Source organism: Tasmannia lanceolata, unplaced genomic scaffold, assembly GCF_043159265.1.
Source record: "Tasmannia lanceolata isolate RefF3 unplaced genomic scaffold, GAP_Taslan_0.1 ptg000018l, whole genome shotgun sequence".
Taxonomy (NCBI): domain Eukaryota; kingdom Viridiplantae; phylum Streptophyta; class Magnoliopsida; order Canellales; family Winteraceae; genus Tasmannia; species Tasmannia lanceolata.
In genome coordinates, this window is record NW_027518695.1 from 56,618,755 (window position 1) to 56,635,287 (window position 16,533).

Sequence of the window (16,533 nt, forward strand, 5' to 3'; positions counted from 1 at the left end):
TGTAGCTTAAGTGAAAGGGCATTTTGGTCATGGTCCATGTCAGAATCTGTACTTTGTCACCCATCGGATAGGTTTTGAAAACCTGGGACCCCCACCATTCAAAATTCTAGTGAAAGTTTGTCCCCCATTGTTCATTTTCCCTATTCTAAAAGAATAAGAATTCAAGTGGGAAACGATTTCTCACCATGAAATCCTATAAAATGGAAAGAGTGGGTTGGATATGCAATTGTATTGCTCTTTGATGTCCATCCTCCTCTACTACATACACAATTCCCATTTCCCCTCTCTCTCTCTCTCTCACTTCTAGTTTTGAGAAAAACAAAAAGGGCAAAAGGATTTCAACATACACTTGGGATTGGATCTCAAGATCGGTTCTCAATATCTTCTTCCTTCAATTTGTGCAACTCAAGGAGCCACTACTACAACTTCTAAAGAGTTTGTGTTTCAGAAACAGCAAACACCAAGCGGTGAGTGGATCAAGTAGTGCTTATCTTTTCGATAATCTTGGGGTAAAGTTCTCTTAAACTTCTGAATTTCAATTTGTCTGGGAATAAAAAAATTTGTTTTATGTGATCGAAAGATTTTGCCGCGCATAATTCTTCCCATGCCACCTTCCACCCTCTGCATTGTACTGAAGAGAAATCAGACAATTTATTATCAAAAAGTAACACAATTCCAAATGATAAATGAAGTTCAATGAGAATTGTTGTACTGATAGATTTCTTAGCATAGATAGCTTTGAAAGTTTTAATGGCAACTCTCCTATCAATGCATTCGAGGAAAGATGATTGCAAAGAAGTATATCAAAATATAAGATAGATATAGAGAAAAGAAGAGAAGAAATAAAAGTAAAAAAGGAAGGTCAGTTGCATCTTACTGTCTTTGAGGAGGGCTTTTACAAATGCAAAATTTCACGTCTAGGTTCATTTCTCTTGTTGGCACCAAGTTTCTCTAAAAAGGAAGCTCAGCTACATCTTACTGGTTTTGAGGAGGGCTTTTACAAATACAAAATTTCACCTCTTGGTTCATTTCTCTTGTTGGCACCAAGTCTTTCTTCATTGCACTTGTTGGCCCAAATTCCTCAAGCATAAGTACTTCCAAAATAGGTATATGAATGTAAACCAAAAATGAAAAACTAAAATCCACACTAATATAGAGCCAATATTCCTTAAAACACATGAAGAATTCACAATTCAAATACATTAAACCACCAAAAAATCATCTTATACATATTTTAACAAAAAAATGCTAAACACAAACACCAAAACAATTGATAGTCAAAGCCAATCAAACACCACACTCAAAACCAAAATCAAAACTCAAAAAATAAAAAAGTATGACTCAACTAGTTGGATTACATTGAACCTGCCAACAAAATAAACCAAAAAATAAAATATCGATAAATAATTATTCATGTCAATAAAGGCTCATCATGCATCAATAAGTAAATGAACATTACTTAAAAATGCAAAAACCCAAGCGACATTTGCTCCAACGACATCTCTTATGGTTTTGAACCTTCGAAACGGTCTTACTTCATCATGAACCAAGGGTACTTTAATAGTGACTACACAGAATCTGTGTCCGAATGGTGTGCCCCCAACTTCTGCCATTGGATCTTCTGTCTAAAGAAAATATTGTGTGCCACTTCCACATCATGTTGTGTGAGGCCCATCACATCAACCTGAGCAATTGAGGGTATATGATGATAGTTATTTAAGATAATTAATCATACTTGTCAAGTATTGACATTATTCTAGGTAAAATATCAACATATATATCTCGATAGGGGAGGGAACTGCGTGACTTGCAGAAGAGAGTGGTTCATCTAACCATCGAGTAGCAGCGTTCGGAACTTACCATATAATAAGATGGGATTTCCTAAGGATAATCGCATATGGCATTTCATGGACCGGGTGTTGCATGAGAGAGCGGCCACTTAGGATGAATTAAATGAATAAGAAGAAAACAGAGCCTATGTGGTTGCTCTCTCATGCAACCGCCAGTCCTCGAAATGCCTTTTGTGATGGCCCCTAGCAAATTCCTAATAAGATAGATGCATTAATCAATATGTAAAATAACAAATTTTAAACTTAATCATACTAAACATAATTAAAATATTAACTGATTGTTACCCCTAAAATTCAACAGAATTTTTGCCCATTGTTCTTGCATCAATGTGCGCTGCTATTCTATCTCATTTGTCTTTTGAGCTTCTGCGGTCTTTCTCTATCACTCTATAGGGCTCCATACTCGGCCATGTCTCTCCTCTCCCATAACCTGAGAGAATACATCATCTCTTGTAGCTGCTCGTCGAATAGGCGGGATGATGAGTCTGGTAGTCCATGAACTAAGACTGAAAATGAAGAAACCTGATGTCAAATTTGTCTAGATAAACAAATTAGTGTATGAAACTTAAAATGTATATAGTTTTACTTGCGGGCTCACATGATAGTATAATAGGGCTTTACTTGTGAGTCTATATGATTGTATTAGTGGAGCCTAATTGTGAACGGTCAAATGAGATGGTGAATTAGGCTTACTTGTAAAGGCTACATGAAAGTAAACTAGGGTCAATATGTGAAACCTATTGTAAGAAGAAGTGCATCTCAAATATATAATACACTTTTTTATCGTTTGTAAATCCCAAATACACAAGTTGAAGGGTCTGATATAAATGCAATATATTAGATTGACAATGATATGTGTAACGACATATTTTTTAACACCTTCATCAATATATCCATATCAAAGGTACGTCGTTGCATATATATGTCAATGCATCAATTGACACACCCCGATTTATAAACTGTGAGGGGCCTACTCTGGATGGGACCTGGCCCTTGTTATGGCTAGGCCATGCAACAAAATCAACTCTCATCGCGATTCTAACCTTCCCATGTGAGAACCTCATTCGTTGCTTCTTTGTTTTTTCACTGCCCACTAACAACCCCATTGGAGTACGAGAATTTTTCGGCGTGAGTAGATTTTGATACATGCTCCATCGCAACTAGGCCTAACAAATAAATTATTTGGATCATTGAACGGGTTCCACTTCACCTGCTCATAATTTTTCTTTAAATGGTTTGTCTGTGCATCATATAGAAACTCTCCAATGTACGGTTTGCAAGTTGTCTCAGGGAAAAAAAATGCAAAGAAACCTTAAAATGTGATATTTTACGTGTAGATTTTTTTCAAGGAAAAACACCGGCAGCAAAGGTATATTAAAATTGGGTGGTCCAACCATTCGGTGATCAAAACAATCTATCTATTGGTGTCGGTTGATGCTGAAATCTGGACTTGAGCCTAGGTTGAGCGTTGTAGATGAGCTTCGCTGTTTAGGATGACATGCGATCACTGAGAATTCATTAAAGGGCCCGGTGTTTGGACACAGGATCACGCTCTGATGCTCAAGTCAGAATGGAATACCAAACAATTTAAATTAAATGCTAAAGGCAGGGAGAGCTTGAAGAGAAACAAATGGTGTGGTTGTGTGATGCATACTTAGGAGTTTGGTCCCCCTTTGAGAGACTAGTCCCTGGTAGTTTGGAAAAATTAGCTTTAATGGAGTCCTTGTGATTGATCGACTTGCCTAAGAAGTCGGTTTCCATACATATCCTCGCCGCGAGCTAGGTTTCCTATTAGGGCACGGGTTCTATGATTTTTTTCTGGAAGAGGTACGAAATGACTCTTGTGCCCTCGGTTGCCACTATGTGAACCTGAACGATATGTCTGGTTGACCGCATACGCCGTCCTAGCCTCATGCTGAACAAACATCCCAATCAACAATTTTTTAGTAGGTCAGATCAATGGATCCTATCATATGAACATTGCACATTAAAAAAGAGCCTAAGAGACACCGTCTAGCAATTTCTTTCTCTTAACTCTAGGTTTGCAAACTACACATCTTGTCCATAAGATTAAAGCCTATGAAATCAATAGTTTAGGCATCTTTTGTTTTGGATTTTGAGAATTAACTGAGTCCAAAATTAATTATCGAACTAAAATTTTAACTCCATTCTGAGTCCAATAATCTGTTTTCGGACTCAACCAATTCTCAAAATCCGAAACAAACAGTCTAAATGAGGCCCAATAAAACGAAGAGGCTAAAGTCATTTGATCAAGGTGGGGTCGGATTGACGGATCCTATCACATGAACACATGTGGTGCTCACTTGAAACCTCCATTGATGAATATTTCTTCATCCTCATCAATATTTCTAAATACTTCAAAGGGCGATGATAATTTTGCACCCCTCTTGGATAATTCACACCCCTTTAACGGGAATCAATGTCAAAAGCCATTAAAGTCCTGCACATAACCTTCTTTTTTAAGCTTTTTGTTGTCAATTCATAGTAGATGGGTGCGAATTATCCTAGAGGGGGTACGAATTTATCATCTCCCTACTTTGAATCTTATACTTTAGTTGAATTAATTAGTTGTTGCAGATTTTGCATCTCTCATTACATTTCTAATGTCAACTTCGCGGTTATCTTATGCCCTGTTTGTGTTGGATTTTGAGTACTAATTGTGGGTCCAAAACTGATTGATGGACTGAAAATTAAACATAAATTTGAGTCCAATAATCAGTTTTGGACTCACAATCGGTTCTCAAAATACAAAATTGAGCCTTAGAGTTCTAATCTTGTTTTGGAGCTTCTCGATCGATCTATACTTTTTCCAATGTGTGGTGCCTCGGTGGCTAGAACACGTTAATCAGGAAGAATAATTATCGCTTCTTTGTCTTTTATGTAGTGTGGGCACAATCAAGCGTGCTTTTCATTAAGTCTCTACTTTAGTGTGATGCTCCTTGTCGGCCATGACCGTAAGTACACAACACTTTTCAAGTCTACACAAGAAGGGCTCTGTTTGGTTGCAGGCTTACCTAGTAGATCAATGGTGTAAGTAGTCAATAAGGAGGAGAAGAGCCTTGGATTTACCTGGAACTTACCTCGTAGAATATTGGTAGTAGTTTTTGCTTGTCAACCAAGTAGAGTACTGGTAGGAGGTGTCATTACCAATATATAGATAGAGAAGAAAGTAAAAGAGAGAAAGAGAGGAAAAACATAATTCCCATGTGATCATCATAGCCTGGAAAACTAAGCTAAGTTAATTGGGAGTGATCGACTAGTGACAATGGGGCCCGCTTCCCTTCATATTGTGCCATAATCCATAAACAAAGATGATCCCCATACATCCACAGACTTGACTACACCTCTCTCGATTGTACCCTCGAAAATAAGTTCTCTAACGACTGGCTGACTCTTTTTCCAAGACTTTCTTTTGCAAATTTAAAATTTCTTTGTTTCTGAGGAAAATTTAGAACTTGTTTGGTAAGCATGGAAAATTGTTCCTTGGATTGGTTTATTGTTTTTCTTTTATGATACTTATGAGCTTTTCCGTATGTCCCAACTGCCCTTGCAGACTTTGGATACATAAACTATCAAGATCAATCTTCTCATCAAAATCAGGTCACATATGGGGACTTGCTTCTATTATCTAGACCGTCGATTTGAAGGGCCACAAGGCTAGGCCAATGGTTATGGTGTCATGCTTATGGATTTAAATTCCGGTTTCAGTCCATTTCGGAGTAGCTATTATCTTAGAGTTCTAATCTTGTTTTTGGAGCTTATCCATTTGATTCCAGTGTTGATCCAAGTTTTGCCCAGTTAATTCTTGTGACCAGGGATGAAACTCGTACTAACATTTTTTCTCTCTTCAAGTGAGCCCTCTACGCTGGCTTTTTTCTAACGTGTGGTGCTTGTTGGCTTGAGCACGTGAGTGGGGTAGATGAATTATTGCATCTTTGACTTTTAATGCAGTGTTGGCACAATCAAACTTTGCTTTTCTTAAAGTGGGTTGCTATTGTTTGATTCTCCTTATCGGCCACACGGGACACTGACATTAACTAGTGCTCAAATGGGCCCCATTTGATTGGTAAAAATCTCTCCACTCATGCTTTACTATCGATTTGAGATGGACGACTAGTATGAATTTGATGGGTCTTGCTATTTTTGACAGTCTATGTGAGGTCAAGATAGAAGATTTGTATGAATCTTGGGGTATGTAGAGGAGATCCAAAGCAAGGTCGATCAAGCGAACGGTTCAGATCAATTGACTATGGGGCCTACTATGAGATCCCTAGAGCATTATGGGTCCCATCTTTAACTTATGGGAGCCATCCATTTCATACCAGTCCACGTGATGTCAAGAATCGACGATTTGCAATAATTTTGGGGCATGGAGATCCAAAGTTCAGATCAATCAAACTTACTTTTTCTTCCTATTGTTGGTCATTATTTCTTAGTTTTTGCAAGCAATAAAGAGTATTCTAATTTTCTTACCATGATAAGAACGTGTAGCTAGATTTTTTTTCCTTGGCTTGCTACATAAATCTCAAAGATGAATTATTGCATGTTTTTCTTTTTGGTCTGGCAGTCACAATCGAACTTACTTTTCTTCCTGTGTAAAATTTGTTTTACACCCATTTTACGTCAAAATAATGATCCATTACTTGTTTTTCCCCTCTGCAACAGGTTCTCTATGCTAAATAAAACCAGAGGCTTTCAGAGCTATATATATATATTGTTCCGTGTGGCCGAGAAGGAGAATCAAACAATAGCAGCCCACTTTTAAAAAGCAAAGTTTGATTGTGGCCAACACTGCATTTAAAGTCAAAGATGCAATAATTCATCTACCCCACTCAAGTGCTCAAACCAACGAGCACCACAGGTTAGAAAAACAGCCGAGGTGGCTTCAAGAGAGAAACAACTGGACCGAAACCGAAATTTAAATCCATGGGCATGAGACCATGACCATTGGCCTAGCCTCATGGCCCTTTAGATCGAAGGTCTAGATAGTAGATGCAAGTCCAAATATGTGACCTGATTTTGATGAGAAGATTGATCTTGATAGTTTATGTATCCAAAGTCTGCAAGGGCAGTTAGGACATACGGAAAAGCTCATAAATATCATAAAAGAAAAACAATAAACCAATCCAAGGAACAATTTTCCGTGCTTACCAAAGAAGTTCTAAATTTTGGTGAGCTTATGGGTGTAAATACTCCAGTCTTGGGTCTCACATAACACATGTGTGGTCCCCTTGAGTTTGATGAGCTTAAGCGCACCATAAGTTTGGTGAGCTTAAGCGCCCCAACAGTTTCCTCATATATATATATATATATATATATATATATATATATATATATATATATATATATATATATATATATATATATATATATATATATAGAGAGAGAGAGAGAGAGGATTGTACTCTCGAGCGCACCAAGCTTATGGTGCGCTCAAGTGCCCAATCACATGTGGGCCGACTTTGTTAGGTTGATCCAAAGCATTCATTTGTAAGGCACTTACATAGATGGTGTGTGTACAAAAAATCAGATCCATAGGATCATCCTAACCCATCCATTTGTGGAGGTCAAAATGGACAGACATTGTTTGTCTACAAATCTGCCCATTTTTGCCCTCCACTTTTGGAGGGGTTAGGATGATTCAATGGAACTGATTTTTGGTACACAACCTATCTATGATAGGGCCTTGCAAATGATTGGTTTGGATCACCACAAAAAATGTGGGACCCATGTGATTGGGGCACTCGAGTTCACCATAAGCTTGGTGTGCTCGACCGTATATATATATATATATATATATATATATATATATATATATATATATGAGAGACCGGTTTCTACACACAAGTGTAGATAAGTTATCTACACACTAGCTTAAAATACAGTGGAGGCCCACATTATTTGGGTGATCCAAACCATTCATTTGATTGGCCCTCACATAGATAGGGTGTCCACAAAAAATCAGCTCCAAGGGATCATCCTAACCCTTCGAACCGTGGAGGCAAAAAATGGACAGATTTGTGAAGGTTTATGCACGTCCATTTGACCTCCACAAATCGTAGGGTTGGGATGATCCTATGGAGCTGATTTTTTGTGGACACCCTATCTATGTGAGGGCCAATCAAATGAATGGTTTGGATCACCTAAACAATATGCCCTTCACTGTACTTTAAGCTAGTGTGTAGATAACTTATCTACACTAGTGTGTAGAAACCGTTCTCTCTCTCTCTCTCTCTCTCTCTATATATATATATATATATATATATATATATATATATATATATATATAAGGAAAAGGATTGTACGCTCGAGCGTACCAAGCTTATGGTACGCTCGAGTTCCCAATCACATAGGTCCCACATTTTTTGTGGTGATCCAAAGCATTCATTTGCAAGGCCCTATCATAGATAGGGTGTGTACCAAAAATCAGCTCCATTGAGTCATCCTAATCCCTCCAAAAGTGGAGGGTAAAAATGGGCAGATTTGTGGACACACAGTGTCTGTCCATTTTGACCTCAACAAATGGATGGGTTGGGATGATCCTATGGAGCTGATTTTTGGTACATACCCCATCTATGTAAGAGCCTTTCAAATGAATGCTTTGGATTATCCTAACAAGGTGGGCCCACATGTGATTGGGCACTCGAGCGTACCATAAGCTTATATAGGAAAAAGATTGTACGCTCGAGCGTACCAAGCTTATGGTACGCTCGAGTGCCCAATCACATGGGTCCCACATTTTTTGTGGGGATCCAAAGCATTCATTTGCAAGGCCCTATCATAGATAGGGTGTGTACCAAAAATCAGCTCCATTGAATCATCCTAACCCCTCCAAAAGTGGAGGGAAAAAATGGGCAGATTTGTGGTCTGTCCATTTTGCCCTCCACAAATGGGTGGGTTAGGATGATCCTATGGAGCTGATTTTTGGTACACACCCCATCTATGTAAGGGCCTTTCAAATGACTGCTTTGGATCATCCTAACAAAGTGGGCCCACATGTGATTGAGCACTCGAGCCGAGCGTACAATCATTTTCTTCTCTCTCTCTCTCTCTCTCTCTCTATATATATATATATATATATATATATATATATATATATATATATATATACTAGTAAAAAACCCTGTGCGATGCACGGGCCGACAAAGAACTGTACGGACCACATCAGAGGTTGATCCAAACCGTCCATGTGATGGAACACAACATAAATAGGTTGTGCCCCAAAAATCATTTCCATAGGCTGATCCTAGCCCTCCAATCTATAGAGGTTTCCATAATATGTTGTTCATCTTACATCAAATGGTTAAGATCACCCTATAGATTTTTATTAAAAAAGCATAAAGGAGGGGGGTAGGACTGAAATTATGTGGCTTTAATGGGTGCCTTTGTTAAAAAGCATAAAGGAAGGGGTAGGATTGAAAATAAGTGTGTTGAATGGGGTGCAGTTGTTAAAAAAAGTCAAAAAAAGTGATGTGTAATTCTACAAAAAATTCTCATATTTTCTCTTCTACTATATAGTATTACCAGTAAAAAACCCCGTGCGATGCACGGGCCGACAAAGAACTGTACGGACCACATCACGGGTTGATCCAAACCGTCCATGTGATGGAACACAACATCAATAGGTTGTGCCCCAAAAATCATTTCCATAGGCTGATCCTAGCCCTCCAATCTATAGAGGTTTCCATAATATGTTGTTCCTCTTAAATCGGATGGTTATGATCACCCTATAGATTTTTTTATTAAAAATGCATAAAGGAGGGGGGTAGGATTGAAATTATTTGGCTTTAATGGGTGCCTTTGTTAAAAAGCATAAAGGAGGGGGTAGGATTGAAAATATGTGTGTTGAATGGGTGCCTTTGTTAAAAAAAGTAAAAAAGAGTGATGTGTAATTCTACAAAAAATTCTCTTATTTTCTCTTCTACTATATATAGAGGAATAAGAGTGTGCGCTTGACCGCACCAAGCTTAGGTGCGGTCGAGGGCCAAAAACTCATGTGGGCCCACATTGTTAGGATGGCCCAAAGCATTCATTTGCAAGACCCCATCATAGATAGGGTGTGCACAAAAAATCAGCTCCATAGGATCATCCTAACTCTTCCAAAAGTGGAGGGCAAAATGGATAGACACCGTTTGCCACAAATCTGCCCATTTTTGCCCTCCACTTTTGGAGGGGTAAGGATGATTCAATGGAGCTGATTTTTTGTACTCACCCTATCTATGATAGGGTCTTGCAAATGAATGGTTTTGATCACTACAAAAAGTGTGGGAACCATGTGTTTAGGCCCTCGACCGCACACTCTTATTCCTCATATATATATATATATATATATATATATATATATGAGGAATTCTAAACTCAGGGGCGCCCTTGCAAAAAAGGGCTAAAAGGGCGCCCTCATTGGCAGAAATTGGCTACATTATTGGTGGCCTCAATGTGGATTGAATGGTGTTAACTGGAACAATAAAAATATTGTATTAACTTTCATATGGAGAGTGATAGCTTACTTTTGTACGCCACAGGTTGGACTGAATTCTTATATATTATATAAAGAGTGTTTACTGATGTTTAGATAAAATCAAACTTTTCAATCACTCCAACGATTCCCACAGTTCGGCAACTTCCTTTTCATAGTATATTGGTATGTTTCCTATTGCCACTAAAATTTTGGGATTCCGTATCTCTCTCACAAAGGGAATCCTTTTCCTTTCAGGTTGGAATATAAGATCTGTGAGTCTCTTTTCCTCTTTTTCTGCATCCATTTTTTTTGTTTTTTTCTTCCTGTGATGTTTTTCAACATGAATGATTTAGAGAACTAAGGCATGCTTCTCATGATGTTTTTTAGTCTTATTTGGCTACTCTTTTTTTTCTTTTTTTTCATAATATTGAAAATTTATCATCTGAGCAGAGCCTTTTTTTTTGAAATTGCTATCCCTTAGGATTTGCTACACAGTGTTATCCCGTTGGAATTTTGGTAAGACTTTTCAAGGTCATTGTGATTGTTGTAATTTAGAGGACTTTATTTTGTTTCCCATTTTGATTGCTCTCAATTCGTTTTTATTTTCTATTTTCCATTTGGTAAGACTTTAGAGGACTTTATTGGTAAGACTTTTCATTCCTGTGCATCGCACGGGTCTGCAACTAGTTTCAATGAAAGGAGGAGAAGATAAATTTTACAGCACAAAGGAAGCTTTGTTCTTGGAGAGTCATGGTTCCTCTTAAATCGAGCCATTAGAAGGTCCGGTTGCCTCGAATCAACCATTCCCCTCTCTATTTCTCTTTTATTTAGTTTATTTGTGTTACGGCCGATTAGGCATGTAATAGTGAATAATAAAGTAAATGTTATTATAAAGTGAATAAATGTTATGTTATTATAAAATAAATGTTACAACTTAGTTTGAATTTCATAACCAAACAATTAATTCAGAGAGCAAATCACAAGTTGTGCATTATCCGGACTAAGTGTGCTTTGATATTTTGTGAGAACTTTAGTTCCAATACTAAAAGCCAACTCGAAAGCAACTGTGGTTATCGGTATGCTCATGATATTACATGTCATCTTACATAATATGTGATACCTAGTATAATTGCTTCTCCAATACTCTACAATATCCAAAACTTGATTTTTTTGGATCAAAATCTGGCTCCTCCAAGTAAAGGTCCAATTCTGACTTCTTCGTGACATTTCGTATAAAAAAATAATGTAATACGACAAGAATTATGTAACTTACACAAATATCATCAATGATGGAATGAATGCCACTAGTCCCAACCGAAGTAGTATCTTTATCGTGCATGGAATATTGATCAACATATTCTTAAAAAAGCAAAAATAACTTCCCTTCGAGAAGTGACACTTTTTCCTCCGCCGTGTGTGAATCGATCTTATCATAGCAAAATTTCATAAATTCAAACTTGTACCGAGAATCAAGAACAACCGCCATAGCTAGCACGATGCTATAAGAATCCCAATATTTCTCAAACTTTGGGTACATATTTTGGGTCATAGCACTAATACCTTCATCTTCACACATCATCTCCTCAAATAGACGCAACTGAATTCTCCACACACATATAAAGTACAAGTTTGTCGTTGTTTACTCATAACCGGATACAAGATTAGTCATATCCGTAAATATTTTCAAGAATTTGGCAATTTTCACCCCCTTTCCCACTCCTCTTCTAATGGACAATAATTATAACCCATTTCAACAAAATCATAATTGACAAACGCAGTACGAAATTTGATGGCAGATTCAAGCATAAAGAAAGTAGAGTTCCATCGAGTGGGAACATCCATGCACAAACCCATTGATGTTACAAGACGAGCTTGTGCACAACAATCTGCAAACTTCCTTAACTTACCCTCGGATCCTTTCATATACCTAATACAATCTCTAATCTTTTGTATCGCAACACTAGCAACTTTTAATCCATCTTGAACAATGAGGTTCAAGATATATGCTGGACATTGTACGTGAAAAACTCACCACTACATAACAAAGCATTTTGCACACGAAGTTGATTCTTTAATTTGTGTTGCGGATTGTCACATCTAGAAGCATTATTCAATGTAAGAGAAAATACCTTTTTTTCAATTCCTTGATAATGGATGGCCATATATCTAAAGTAAAGCAAATCCTTCCATCAACTTTACCCAAAGCAAGCTTAAGCTTTTCTATTTCCCTCTTATATATTTTCAAACAATTAGCTTTCGTCATATTCCTAGAATATAGTTTGACATCTGGATTCAAATAACTATAAACATTCCTTGTGCCTTCATGTTCAACCATTAAGAATGAGTAGTTATACTTCATTATGGAAATGGCCATTTTCTCACGGTGCAATTCCATCCCTTAATCAAATATCATTTGGTCTACCCCCATGTTCATAGTCATGTATTTTGGACATTTCTCAAGATATTTCTTCAAATTTGTGGTATCGTGACTACTTGTCCCTATGACATAAGTTACTACTCTGCACTACTTACACCTTGCCCTTTCATGTTTAGAAGAATCACTGTATATCTCGTATTCATCCCAAATAGTTGCTTTTTTCTTTGTAAGAGTCTCCTAGCCGGAAGATTATCAGTGTTAGTCACATTATTTAGCAACACATGACAATCATCATCATCATCATCACTGGACAAATTGTCCACATAAATAGTGGGATTCATAGTCACGAATTCCGTTGAATTGGAATATCCTATTATAAATTTATAAACACAAATCACATATAGAAACCAATATTAAAATTCCTCTTACGACTTGAATTTCAGTAATATAAGTCTTTTTTTGTAGCAATGTTCTGTAAATATTTTTTTCTTCCTTCCATCTTTCAATAAGATTGTAAACCCTATTTTAAACTGTAATGTTAATTTTTTTCTGGTATAAGGAGTATTTCCCACTAGGCATTGAAGGACAAGCCTAACGAGTTGAACTAGTGTGGATCCCGCTCAGAGAGTGGCCCACGAGGGTGTGTGTTGCGATGGCGCCTTTGTCTATTGATTTTGAATATGATTGGCTTTCTCATAAATTTGGGATGAAAATCATAATTTACGAGAGAAGCCACGACCAGAGTCGCCATCTAGATTAGGGATCTAGGACCCATGATTAACTCTGTATATTTGGTCTACGTTCACGAGTTGGGTAAGTTACCTGATTACACGGAGGGAAGGTCTTAGGCATCCTTCTTGCCCGACAAATGTCGGCCTTCAACTTTTAAAATGCTTTAATTGTTTAGGTTCTAACTAAAGGGGGTGATGTCAATGCTTATTTGAACTAACCTAAGGATTTCTAATTATTTGGCCGTTCACAATTTATACTCATGTGGGCCAGGAGTTTCAGTCCTAAATGCCTAGCTAAGATGCCTAATGCCTAACATGGGTCCTATGTATCTATATGTAGTTGACTGAGTCAGAGAATTAGATGTTGATTTGATACTGGAAGCTAGTGAAAGCTAATCTCTATATGCCTAGAATGCAGGTTCTATATGATCCTAGAACTAATGCAAGGAGTCCTAAGAGCCTAAGCTAAGGCCTGATCTGATGTGAGGGTTTGGGGTGCGGAGTTGGCAATCCTTGGATAAGGTATTCTAGAATTTAGGTTATGGGATAAGGTGTCCTAGGATAAGATGCCCGGGGCCCTGAGGATAAGGTATCCTAGGATAAGATGCCCGAGGTTTTGGGTTCTAAGGAATCGGGATAAAGTATCCCGGGTTTGGGATCGGGAATTGAGATATGGTATTCCGAGTTTCGGGAATCGGGAATCGGGAATTGGGACATGGTATCCAGAGTTGGTTTGGGTTGACTCGGGCTGACTCAAGTTGGACCTGGGTTGGCTTGGGTTGACTCAGGTGGTGTTGGGTCCAACTCGGGTTGGGTTGGTCGGCTCGGATTACGGTCTGGGTCCGAGTTGGACTTGAGTTGCGGTTCGGGGTTCGACTCGGGTCGAGGTTGGAGTCGGGTATTTGGGCTCGGGTTTGGACTTCAGGGTTCAAGTTGAAAAGAATGGGTGGGGCCAGTTGGTGCAGATAGAGGGGTCTGATAGTTATGGAGTATTAATGAGCGAGGCTAATGGCTATGGGGTGAATGGGAGAGGTCTGTTGGTGTAAGATGGATGAGGCTAACTATGGTCGGTTGATCATGAGGATGGGATGCATGCGTAATTTAAGGTCAGATGGGATATATGAGATGGGATGTGGATATCGGTAATGGGGTCATGGGAGCATGGAATCTTTCATAAGAATGGGAGAACAGAGAAGCATGGGTTGGCGTGCATGGGTTTTCCGATTAATATGAGTCTTGCCGAATGCTATGGGTTGGGCTTTTCTAGGCCGAGTGGCCATTAAATTGGATTTGGACTTTATGTAACCAATTAGATCTTAAGATAACAAAGCATTATTAACCATTCGATTCTTATCCAATCATTTGTACTAGAATAGGATACTGTTAATTTTTTTATTCGATTCAATCAAAACAAAGCGCTATTGATATTTCCACTTTTGCAATAATTTATTCGATTCAAGAAGATTAATGAACTACATCTTGTTTATTTGAACCCAATAAAAATCAAGCCACTGTTTTAAAAAATCAATGAACTACTGATTTTTCCATCTTGTTTACTTGAACCCCTTTTTCTTTAAAAAAAAATGAAAGTTACTGATTATGAATTCAAAGTAACATAGAAACCTTATGGACATACAAATGAAAAATGGAGACTAGCATACGGATCAAGACAATTCGATAGTGAAAATAAGAAAGAAAATTAGTACTTGCCTCTTTTGGAATAACTTGAGGGATTTGGAGGTGGCCTTGAATATAGAGGAGGTCGCGCCGGATCCTCATTTGAAAACCCGAATGGAAGTGAGTGAGAGAGAGAGAGAGAGAGATGCTGTTGGGTTGAGAATGCAAGGGATGTTGGAATGACGGAGGATGACGGCCGCAAATGGAGGTTTCTAAGGGCTGTAATGGTGGCAAAAGGAGCGTGAATGGTAATGCTAATAGTAAAAAAGAGGGATGGTGGTGGCTGCCATGGTTTGACGAGGGAGCGAGGACGGTGGCTGCGAAGGGGAAAAGGGGTGGGCCAAGGTGGCCGAATGGTAGAGGAAAGAGGGAGGGCCGAGCTCTAGTGGGCGTAGTGATGAAACCAGCTTCTATTCTTTGGAGGAAAAGGGATGGCTTTATGGAGGTTTTTGGGTAGTTTTTAGAAGCAATCCACTGTTGGGGTGGACCAATGGGGATCAAGGGATAGTCATTTGATTAGCTTGGGTAGTTTAAGATGATAGGGGTGATGGTTGAGGTGAATTAGAGACAAGGTGAGAGGTTAGCAAAAGAAAGGAGGTGAGGCCACATGGAGAGAGAGAGAGAGAGAAGAGGGGGGGTAGTTGTGGCTGCCATCAAATGGATGGTTTGGATCATCCCATGTTGGTCGTAGGTTGATGGATGAGAGAGTGACTGAGAGAGAGAGAGAGAGAGAGAGTTTGGATTCTCTCCTCCTTTTATCTCTTTTCCTTTTTCAAAATGTCAAATCTGCCCACAACCTTCATATGAATTGCGAACCTACGCTCATCATTTGAAAATGGCAAATTCGCCCCTCCTTTATGGCAACATCATTCAGATACATTTTTTCATTGACTCTCGCTACCAAATCATTTCCGTGGGATGATCTAGACAGTTTAAATTGCATCCCACTAAATAGACTGTTCAGATCATCATAGGCAATGGTCACTTTAGCGTTGGGCTCAGCATCTCTTTCTTTTTTTTTTTTTTTTTTTTTTTTGGTACCATAGGGTATCCTCACCCCACTTCGTGCGGCGGGACTATTCCCTAGGGATGCACGCAGGCACCTGGAAGGCCACACACATCGGGTAAACAAGGGGGGATTCGAACGTTCGTCACTGGGGAGCAAACCCATGACTTTAGCCAAAGAGCCACACCCTTCCAGGTTTGGGCTCAGCATCTTGTGGTGAAGGCAGCACATATGGGGCCTACCCTATTCAATCATTTCAACAGATTTCTTGTTGGACTCATTAAATTAATGGCTCGGATTACCCCATGATGCGACCTGTACCATATCAACGAATTGGCATGGGCTTATAAAATCAATGATTCGGATCGTACATTTGACTGTCCGCAATATAGACATGTTATACCTTGTGAATG

General features: G+C 38.6%; 1 long non-coding RNA gene across 2 annotated transcripts; it reads right to left on the reverse strand.

Annotated features, from left to right (window-relative positions):
* Positions 1–318: 318 nt before the first annotated feature.
* On the reverse strand, positions 319–15,746 carry LOC143851048 (uncharacterized). Of its 2 annotated transcripts, XR_013236195.1 has the most exons (4): positions 15,148–15,746; positions 2,136–2,356; positions 878–1,684; positions 319–631 (listed from the first exon to the last, which is right to left on the reverse strand). It is a non-coding gene; the product is annotated as an uncharacterized LOC143851048 (long non-coding RNA). The 2 variants fall into 2 exon arrangements; XR_013236194.1 differs by lacking the exons at positions 319–631; positions 878–1,684 and having other exon boundaries at positions 2,072–2,356.
* Between the last annotated feature and the right edge of the window lie 787 nt (positions 15,747–16,533).